We start from the raw sequence: 10285 nt of genomic DNA on the forward strand, positions 1-10285 counted from the left end.
TGCTGGCTGGATTGTGGCTATGAAGACTGGAGCTCAAGCAATCACCTTGGGTCATGCACTGAGAATGGTGAAACACCATGGCAGAAGGAGTCCAGTTCCCTAACATTGTGGACACTGAACCAGTCCTGCTGGCCTCCTTCCAGGCTTTGTTTAGTGAGAGAGAAATAAACTTCTATCTCATTGAAGCCACTGTTTCTATGGGTTTTCTGTCTTAGGCAGCCAAGTCTAATCCTCACTGATAACAGATGATTAATTGCAAGAGAATTCTCCCCAAATCTGACTCTGATGGTACGGTGATTTTAAAACCAGGCTGAAAATTCTTTGATACTCCCTTCCCTTGAAACAAGGCAGACTTCTAACTGCTTCAACCAACAGAATATGGTAGAAGTGAAGTTCTGTGACTTCTAAAGCTAGGTATAAAAGGCCATGAAGCTTCCACCTTGTTCACGGGACCACTGTTCTCGGAGCCCTGAGCTGCCAGGAAAGAAATCTGACGATTCCGATGCCATCACGCCAGAGAAGCCACAGGCAGACACACAGTCAACAGGGTCAGCTGAGCCCAACCTTTAGCCACCCTAGACAGCCCAGGCAACAGACAGGTGAGTGAAGAAGCCATCTTGAAAGTGGCTCCTCCCCAGTCATTCAAGTCATCTCAGCTATGGCCCCAGATGTCACAGAACAGAGAGGTGCTGTCTTCAAATCCCTGACCCACAGAACCCATGAACATAATAAGATGATTGTTGTTTTACACCATGACGATTTGGGATGGTTTGTAACACAGCAGTAGATAACTGGAACAACTGGATGATTTTAATCAACATATTTCAAGAGGAAATATTACTGAGCATCTAAACATGTGCCAGGTACTGTGCTACAGACTAGGCAAACTACAATGAGCAACTGTCGATGATAAACAAAGCTGGATACTAGTTAAATGGGAAAGACAGATTTGAATCGGTAACATACCATTTCAATAGGGAAGGAGGTCCAGTATGAACTGATTCAACTTTGATTTGCATAGGGGTAACTGGGAGTTTTAAGTAGAGCTGAGGAAATGAAAAATTACAAAGGATTGGTCAGCATAAATGCTGATTAGCCCAGATATGTCTGTTGGCTTGCAATCATCAAAGTCAGGATTCTATCCTCCCACTGAGACTGGCAGACAGAGGCCCTATCCTTCCTGACGATCGCATTTTAAAGGAATGACTGGGGCTTCCCTGGTGGTGCAGTGGTTAAGAATCCACCTACCAATGCAGGGGGACACGGGTTCGAGCCCTGGTGCGGTAAGATCCCACATGCTGCAGAGCAGCTAAGCCTGTGAGCCACGACTACTGGGCCTGCGCTCTAGAGCCCGCGAGCCACAACTACTGAAGCCCGCGCGCCTAGAGCCCATGCACCACAACAAGAGAAGCCACCTCAATGAGAAGCCCGCGCACTGCAACGAAGAGTAGCCCCCTCTCGCCACAACTAGAGAAAGCCCGTGTGCAGCAATGAAGACCCAATGCAGCCAAAAATAAATAAATAAATAAACTTAAATAAATAAATAAAGGAATGACTTTCAGGTCCTTGAGAAAGATACTCCTGAATTGTAGGAGATACATACACATCTCAAAGGGACAGAGAAAGGATTCACAATTGTAAGCCCTTTTCAGTAAATGTTCTTAAAAAGGGTGGTCAGGGGCCTCTGGTTAGGTGTTGGACAGAGCAAACAGCAAATTGTTTAGGTAGTCTTCAGCTTTCTCAGGCAGGCACTTAAGGGGTGCTAGTGTCACAGTCTTGGAAACTATGTTAGTGTTTAAGTCTTTTAAGGTGAGGGGAGGCGGGTGGATGAAATCATTTGTGTTGAGAGTCTGTAATTTTTACAGGCCAAGTTTGAGCCCTAGTCAAGATGAAAGCTCAGAGGAACCTGTCTAGAATTTGGTCAAGGAGAGAATCTTTGTCACAAGACAGATACTTCTGACATCATGGTGCTGAGAGTGTAATGGAATGGACAGATAATAAAAAGATAACTTATTAGAGTTGTGATAAATATTTTGAAGAAGCATTGCAGGGTGCTAAAAGGACTTATACTAGTAGAACCTGGTTTAGTTTAGGGGTTTAGGAAGGTTTCTCTGAAGAAGTTATGTTTACACGGATACCTGGATGTTAAAGTGAGATCAGTGATTTGAAATCATACTTTAGGTTAATCTGGAACTCCCTTTGCTGCTGCCCAGCTCAGGGAAATGAATAGTTTTGTATCTCCTGTAGAAAGATAATGTGTAAACTGGTAAGCTAGTCCAAAGCTTTTCATCAAATATTCTCTATTTTCAAAGGGACCACAGCCCAAAAGTTAAGAAGCATAAGTCTGGTCTGATTCTCTCATTTTACAGATGGGGAGCCTAAGACATGAGTGGGGAAGCGGTCTTGAACAAGTTGGTGGCTCAGGCAGAGTAGGATCTAACTTGCCATCTGCTTCAATTCACAGCCTCTGGTTACTGGCCTCCTTGGAGGATATGGCCCTTCCATGAGCAGCTCCCCCAGGGCTCCAGGAGGGGGATGGGGTTTGAGGTGAACCATGCAAAGCAGCTCCTACCCAGATCTGCTGCTGCTATCAGACTATAGACTAGTGGGAGGTGACTCCATGCACAAAACAGAGTCCACTGGTTGGCGCTGGAAGGCAGGTGTGATAGGAAAGTCTTGGAGCTGTGCCTTTTGGTCTCTGTCCAAACGCCCAACACATTTAAGATCTGTCAGATTAGAAAACAGACAAGGATTACAACTTGGATCGGCTTACCAAATTGGAATGCTTCCCAACAGAGGCTTAGTTGCAGAGAAAAGAGTGATGGAATTAGGCCTTACAAGACCTGGGTTCAAGTGCCAGGTAGTGGATACAAGCTGTCACTTACTGAGCACCTATATGTGCTGTAAACTGCTAGCATCTCACTTTACCCACTGACAATCTTGCAAGGTTTCTTCTCTGAGGAAACTTGGGCTCAGAGAAGTGAGGTGGTTTATCCAAGGTCACACAACATACAAGGGGCAGAACAAGGATCTGAGGCCAGGTCTCCTGACCCCTAGTTCAGGATTTCCTACCACACACCTCAATGGCAGGCTGCTGTGAGACCAAAGACCAAAGACAGCTTAGCCTCGTGGGTAAGAACACAGCCTTGCAGCCCGCTTGCCTGAGCTCAAATCCCAGCCCCATCACAGATTGCTGTGCAGCCTTAGGCAAGTCACTTAACCTCTTTCAACGCAATGTGCTCATGTATAAAATAGTGGTGATAATAACAGTACCAGAGTAGGGTTTTGGGAAGGATTGAGCGATGTAGTCCACACAGACAGCCTCCCTGGACACAAAGCAGGGTGGAAAGAGCTTCTGCAAGGGCAAATGGAAGATGACTAGTACTTTGCTACTCAAAGTGTGGTTCTTAGACCAGCAGCATTGGTACCACCTGGGAGCTACAACAGTTTGTTAACAGAGGTAAAGTAACAGGAGTTACTCTGCTTACCCAGAGTAAGTACTATGTAAATGTTATTAATGATGATAAGTTGGCATCCATAGAGGGCAAATCCAGCTGGGACCTTAATTCTTTTCATACCTCTTCCCAAATTGACTAACTTGTCCTCTCCTTGGGTTTCTTGTTAGTTTGAGGAGATAACTTGTTCTTTGACCACACCATCTCATCTGCTGCTCAACCAACAAATAGATTTCCGTAGAAGGCACTTTTGATTTGTCATATTAGCTCCCTTCACAGGGGATCATTACAGCCCTTTTAGAGCTTAATAAGTTATACGGTAGTGGTACTTCAAACATTAGTGGGGAAAAGATGACTGATTCAATTAATGATTGGGGCAACTAGATAAACATTTGGAAAAATAAAGTTAAATGCCAACCTCACACCTTACACCAAAATAAGTTCCAAATGATCTAGAAATGTCAAAGTAAAAAAAGAAAAATAAGAAAATCCAATGATGAAAGTACTGGATGAGAAAACCCAGAGACCATTATGGAAAAGATTTATAAAGTTGACTACATAAAAATTTTTAAATTCTGTAAAGCCCCAAATAATGTAAACTCAAAAGACAGAAGACAAATCAGAAAGACATATTTGCAGATGACATTTACCCAGTATATGAATCAACAGAGAAATAAAAAGAACAAACAGAAGTAAAAATGACCAAAGGATTTGAAGACAGCTCCCACAAAAAAGAGATCTAAAATGGTCTATAAATGTATCAAAATATGCTCAACTTCTCTACTTAAAAAGCATGCAAATTAAACTTCCTCCAAAATACTTTCTTCACCTACCACATTGGCAAAGACTAAAAAGGTTATTAATTCCAGTGTTGTCAAGGATGTGAGTAAACAGGCACTCTTATCCAGTCAGTAGGAATGCAAACTGGTACAACCTTTCGGAAAGCAATTAGGCAACATTTATTTGAAATGTTAATGTTCGTATCCTTTTGATTCTGCAATTTCACATCTAGGAATTTATCTAACAGAAATAGATTCATAAGTGCTCAAGAGACAAGCTTACAGGAAGCTTATCGCAGTATTGCAGGGGTCCCCAACCACCCCCACCCCCCCCACCGCCGTGGACCGGTACCGGTCCTCAGCCTGTTAGGAACCAGGCCTCACAGCAGGAGGTGAGCGGCAGGCAGCGAGCAAAGCAAAGCAAAGCAAAGCAAACGAAGCTTCATCTGCCCATTGCCCCCCATCACTCGCATTACTGGCTGAACCATCCTCCTCGTACCCCCCCACCCCAGTCTGTGGAAAAACTGTCTTCCACAAAACCGGTCCCTGGTGTCAGAAAGGTCGGAGTCCGCTACAGTATTGTATATAAAAGCAAAAAGTTGGAAACAACCCAGATATCCATTAATAGTAGATTATAAAATGAAGTACTGCACATCCATACACTAATATGCCAGAGTGTCATTAACAAGAATGACATTAATTCTAAGTGTTTAACATACAAATGCGTTTAAGATGCATTGTTAAGTCAAGAAAATCAAGTTGTAGAGCTGTATGGATAGTATGATTCTATTTGAGTAAAATACATTAATATATAAAAAGGAAAAACTCTAAAGAAATATTCACCAAACCATTAACCATATTATATTTATTTCTGATTAGTGAGATTCTTTGGCCCTTTCATTTTCATTCCATTTTTTTTCAACGAATATTTATTGATTACCTACCACTTGGCAGGCAATGTACTAGGTTCAAGGGATATGATGGTAAACACCCAGAGCCATTGATCTCAAGAAGCTTACATTCTGTATTTCTACAACATTGGAACTCTTTACAACACATATCATCATCTTATTAGGAAGATATTTTAAGGTAAATAAATACTCTTTAGAGATTATTTTACTTCCAAACCCTCCTTACCTCCTTTCTAATCCATTGCACCAGTCTCTGATCCCCCTGTCCCTCCTTTCCAACCTGTTTCCTCTCTTTTCCTACAACTACCCAACTCACACCCAGTTTTTCTGCCTAACTTGTGGTCAAGCTCTCCCATAAAGCTGTCAGTGACACCCTCAAACTCTGAAACCTTCCTCTGAATTGATAACAAAAGCTCACAGACCACCCTGTTCCACAATCACGTGGGATTCCCTGGGGGCCAGGGGCTGTGTCCCTATCATCCAACACACATAATGTCTGGCACACAGAAGGCACTCAGTTAATGTTGGTTGAACGGGGATTGTGTTGGTGATGGAGGTACACCACTCAGAAGGCCCTTCAAGAGAACCTGCTGCAGGGAGAACAGTTGACTAAGAGACTCTAGCTGCTATGCCTTCGGGTCCTCCGTGATATTCTTGCTGAGGCTACAGTTCCTCTGGTTTCTCCCAGTCAGTGACCAAGCATGGGAGGGACACCAGAACCCAGCCATTTCTGTTTGACGCAGGAAGACTTAGCAGACTCCCTTTGCCTGGGGACTCCCCATCAGCCTGGTCGAGTCATTCCCAGAACTGCAGGGCAGTCTGAAGCTCTTCCTACCCAAGCCTCCTCCCTTTCCACTCTCTTTTCCCAGTTGTCAGACCTGCATCTGGGTCTGAAGGCTCTCCTTCCCTTTTCTTCTTCCTTCCACCTTTATCGTACACAAGCATTTCTCCCAGGAAAAAAAAACATTATGGCATTTGATTCTTAGAGGACCCAAACCAACATAGGGATCAGTGAAAAGATACTGGAAGAGAATTCATAAATAATAAGACTGTAGATACACTTGCAGAAGAGATTTATGTATAAAGATGTGCTGGATCCATTCTTCCAAACCTTTGTGCACACAAATCACCTGGGAATGGTGTTGAAATGGATTCTGGTTCAATAGGTCTGGGGTGGACCCAAGATGCTGTATTTCTAAGAAGCTCCCAGGATGTATTGATGCTGCTGGTCCAGGGACCAGAGTTTGAGTAGCAAGGTGCTGGAATCTTTATTTGCCCCGCTCGGTCTCTCCTCCCTGGGAGGCTGACTGTGAGGGCCACATCAGTAGGCTCTGAACCTCAGGCTAACAGTTATGTTTGGCCAATGAGGAGCATTGACAAGAGATCAGAGGGCAGGAGGAGGATGAGGTCAGAAGTTTTTATTCCTCTGGGGATTGCTTCCTACTGGGTTGCCGTAGGATGGCTGCATCCCTCTACCAAAGGCCCAACTCCTATCAGGTAGATCTCTCCAGTTTTCTCTCTTGCAGAATTCCAGTAACTGCTCTCTCCCTTTCCCCCTTCAGGCCTGGGGTGGTGATGGCTCCCTACTGTTGCCAGCCTCTGAGTACTGCAACATCCCTTGTAACTCTTAGTAAATACTGCCCACGTGTCTGTAATTAGTTCTTTAGTAAATGGTCCTCATTTCCTCAGCCAAATGTGCCACCTGTCTCCTGCTGGGAACCTGACTGCTACAAGTGCTGTTCAATGCAGAATTTTTTTTATAAGAGCAGAAAACTGGAAACAACCTAATTGTGCATCATTAAAAAATGATTAAATAAATTACGGTACATCTGCTTAATGGTGTTACATGCAACAATTAAAGAGGATGCAGTAGGGACGTCCCTGGTCGTCCAGCGGTTAAGAATCTGCATCGCAATGCAGGGGACTCGGTTCGATCCCTCGGGGAACTAAGATCCCACATGCCGCAGGGCAACTAAGCCCACGTGCCACAACTACTGAGCACTCGGGCCACAACGAGAGCCCGTGTGCTACAACTAGAGAGAAGCCCGCGCCTGGCAACAAGGAGCCTGCACACCACAACTAAGACCCGACACAGACAAAAAGAAAATAAATATATATATATTTTAAAAAAAGGATGCAGTAGATCTATGTTCATGGAAAGATGCCCAAGCCATTTATTTAATGAAAAAAGGGCGGGGGAATATTCAGAATAGCATGCATAGTAGGAACCCACTTCTTTAAAAAGTAAAATAGTAAAATATGCATTTGTTAAGGCTTGTATTGCATCCCCTGCTCAAAACAAACCTAACCAAAAAGAATGGGGGTGGGGGGGTTCTGATTCCATCTTTTTCTATCACTTGTCTCTGCTCTTCTGTGTGGTGGCTTCACTCTCAGGCAGGTTGTCTTCAAGTGGGGGCAGAGCGAGCCCCAGCCTGGCTTATGACGTCCTGACAGCTGACAACCTTTAACAAAAAATCCTGCACTGAAGGAATTGGAATGAGCTTGGACATACGCTAATCACTGAACCACGTGGACTGAGAGTGGGGGAAGGAGGCTCCCGAAGAGAAAGAGGGTGTCTCTTCCCCAAGTAGGAGAGGCAGGACAGGTGTAAGCAATACAGATCCACTCTAGAGGGAATATTTGTAGTAGACATTTGTTATCCTTTTTGGCTGCCCAGCATGGGAACCCCCTTCCTATGCTGGAGAGTCTCCTACCTTCTGGGGCACACACAATGGAGCCTACCTCCCATTATACATGCTGAAAAAGCTAGAAATGCACTTTCCCAACTCCCTTTCTGCCAGGCAAAACACATGACCTGGCCAGGCCATTCAGATGCTCCCATCTCTGCCTTGGACTCTGAAGCTGGTGACACCAAAATGGGCCTGTGCAGACTCCATCCTGGTATAGGGTGCAGCCTGGCATGATTTGGGACATTGTTCTTGGTTGTGGGGCCTCCGGGGCTGGTTCTCTGGCCCCGTGGGATCTGTGAGCTATGAACAAAACCTCGTATTAAATCCCCTTTCTTCTTAAATTATCCAGAGGGTTAATTTCTGCTGCTTGCAATCAAGAACCTTGATTAATGCCTATAAGTAGGTGTGTATGTTTAAATATGTATGAAATATTTTTGGAAAGATAAAATAAATGTGAATATTGGTTACCTATGGGAAGTAGGACTGGGAAAGTGGGAAAGTGGAGGAGGAGGGAAAAAGGCTTTTGCTTTATGCCCATTTGTATTGTTGGAATTTTTTTTTTTACCATGTATATTACTTTTACAGTGAAACAACTAGTTAGTAAAATATAAGAAAAGACACCTGAATAAATACAATAAGACAAGGAAGCAATTGCTCAGGATTTTCAAGGAACCAAGTCTTCATTAGACATTCAAAAGAAAGTCATCCTCAACTCTGTTGTGATGAACAGAGCCAAATGTGGAAATGAGTGACAGTGTTTGTTTAATTAATTAATTAGTTATTTATTTTGGTTGTGCAACTAGCGGGATCTTAGTTCTCTGACCAGGGGTTGAACCTGTGCCCCCTGCAGTGGAAGCTCATGGAGTCCTAACCACTGGACCACCAGGGAATTCCCCACACCTTGTTTTATTGTGCTTTCCTTTATCGTGCTTCCCAGATGTGGCATCTTATAGACTGAAGGTTTGTGGCAACCCTGCATGGAGCATGTCTACCAGCACCATTTTTCCAACAGCATTTACCCACTTTGTGTCACTGTCACATTTTGGTAATTCTTGCAATATTTCAAACTTTTCATTATTATTATATCTGTTATGGTGATCCATGATCAGTAGTTTTTGATGTCACTATTGCAAAAAGATTACAACTTGCTGAGGGCTTAGATGATGCACTCTCTCCAAATGTTAGCATAACTTGACTGCTCAATTCCTTCAGGTCTCTTTGCAAATGTCACATTCTCAGTGATATCTTTTCTACCCAACCTATTATAAAATAACATCCCATCCTCTAACCCATTTACTTGGATTCTGTTATGTTCTATTTATTGTTTTAATAACATTCATCACCATCTGACAAGGTATTTACCTTGTTTGTTTTCTTAAAGACTATTGCACACTTACTAGACTACAGTATAGTGTAAACATAAATTTTACATGCACTGGGAAACCAAAAAGTTGCATGACTCACTTTATTGCAGTGGTCTGGAACCGAACCCGCAATATCTCTGAGATATGCCACCTCCCACATGGCCGAAATGATTAGCTCTATTACTGAATCTCACACACTCAAACACTTGCCATGACTCTCCATTACTCACAGAATAAATCTCTAGCACTGAAGCATTTTGCAGCCTGAACCCTGTGTACTTTCGAGACTTTTCCTCATTTTACCCTTCGCCTAGAAGACCTTATCTTCCAGCCCTGCCGGTCCATATCCGAAGGGCATTACCATCTTTGATCTGCCAAAGCCATGACCCTTATTCCTTCCTCATGCCCTCATCAAGTTTTGTTCTGTATTATAATTCTATATACTAGACTTAGTCATTTAACAGTCAAGTTAAATGACCTAGCACCTACCATATGTCTAGCTTTTTGCTAGGCTTTGGGACCATAGCTCACAGTCTGTGGAAACCAATTACCCCAGATCAGAATGTTAAGTCTGTTATCGCGATGAGAACGTGTAAAGCAATTGGCTGGCAGGGCTGCTCTCGTTAGAATCTTTCTCTTTCCCTCCGCCTGGATTGCACTCTCTCCAAATGTTAGCATAACTTGACTGCTCAATTCCTTCAGGTCTCTTTGCAAATGTCACATTCTCAGTGATATCTTTTCTACCCAACCTATTATAAAATAACATCCCATCCTCTAACCCATTTACTTGGATTCTTTTATGTTCTATTTATTGTTTTAATAACACTCATCACCATCTGACGTACAAGTTACTTACTTGTTTGTGTATTTACAGCCTCTTTCCACTGTCAGGTCCAGGACAGCAGGGATTTTATTTTGCATCTTCTCCGGGGCCTAAAACAGTGCCTGGCACACAGTAGTCACTCAATAAATACTTGTTGAGAGTAGAAAGAGAATTGGACTATACGTCAGAAGACCTGGGTCCTAGTCACAGCTCTCCCACACGACAGTCGTGTGGGCTTTAGCAAGACACATCCTCTTTAAGCC

The sequence above is a fragment of the Grampus griseus genome, assembly GCF_964374135.1.
Source record: "Grampus griseus genome assembly, chromosome: 6".
Classification (NCBI taxonomy): Eukaryota; Metazoa; Chordata; class Mammalia; order Artiodactyla; family Delphinidae; genus Grampus; species Grampus griseus.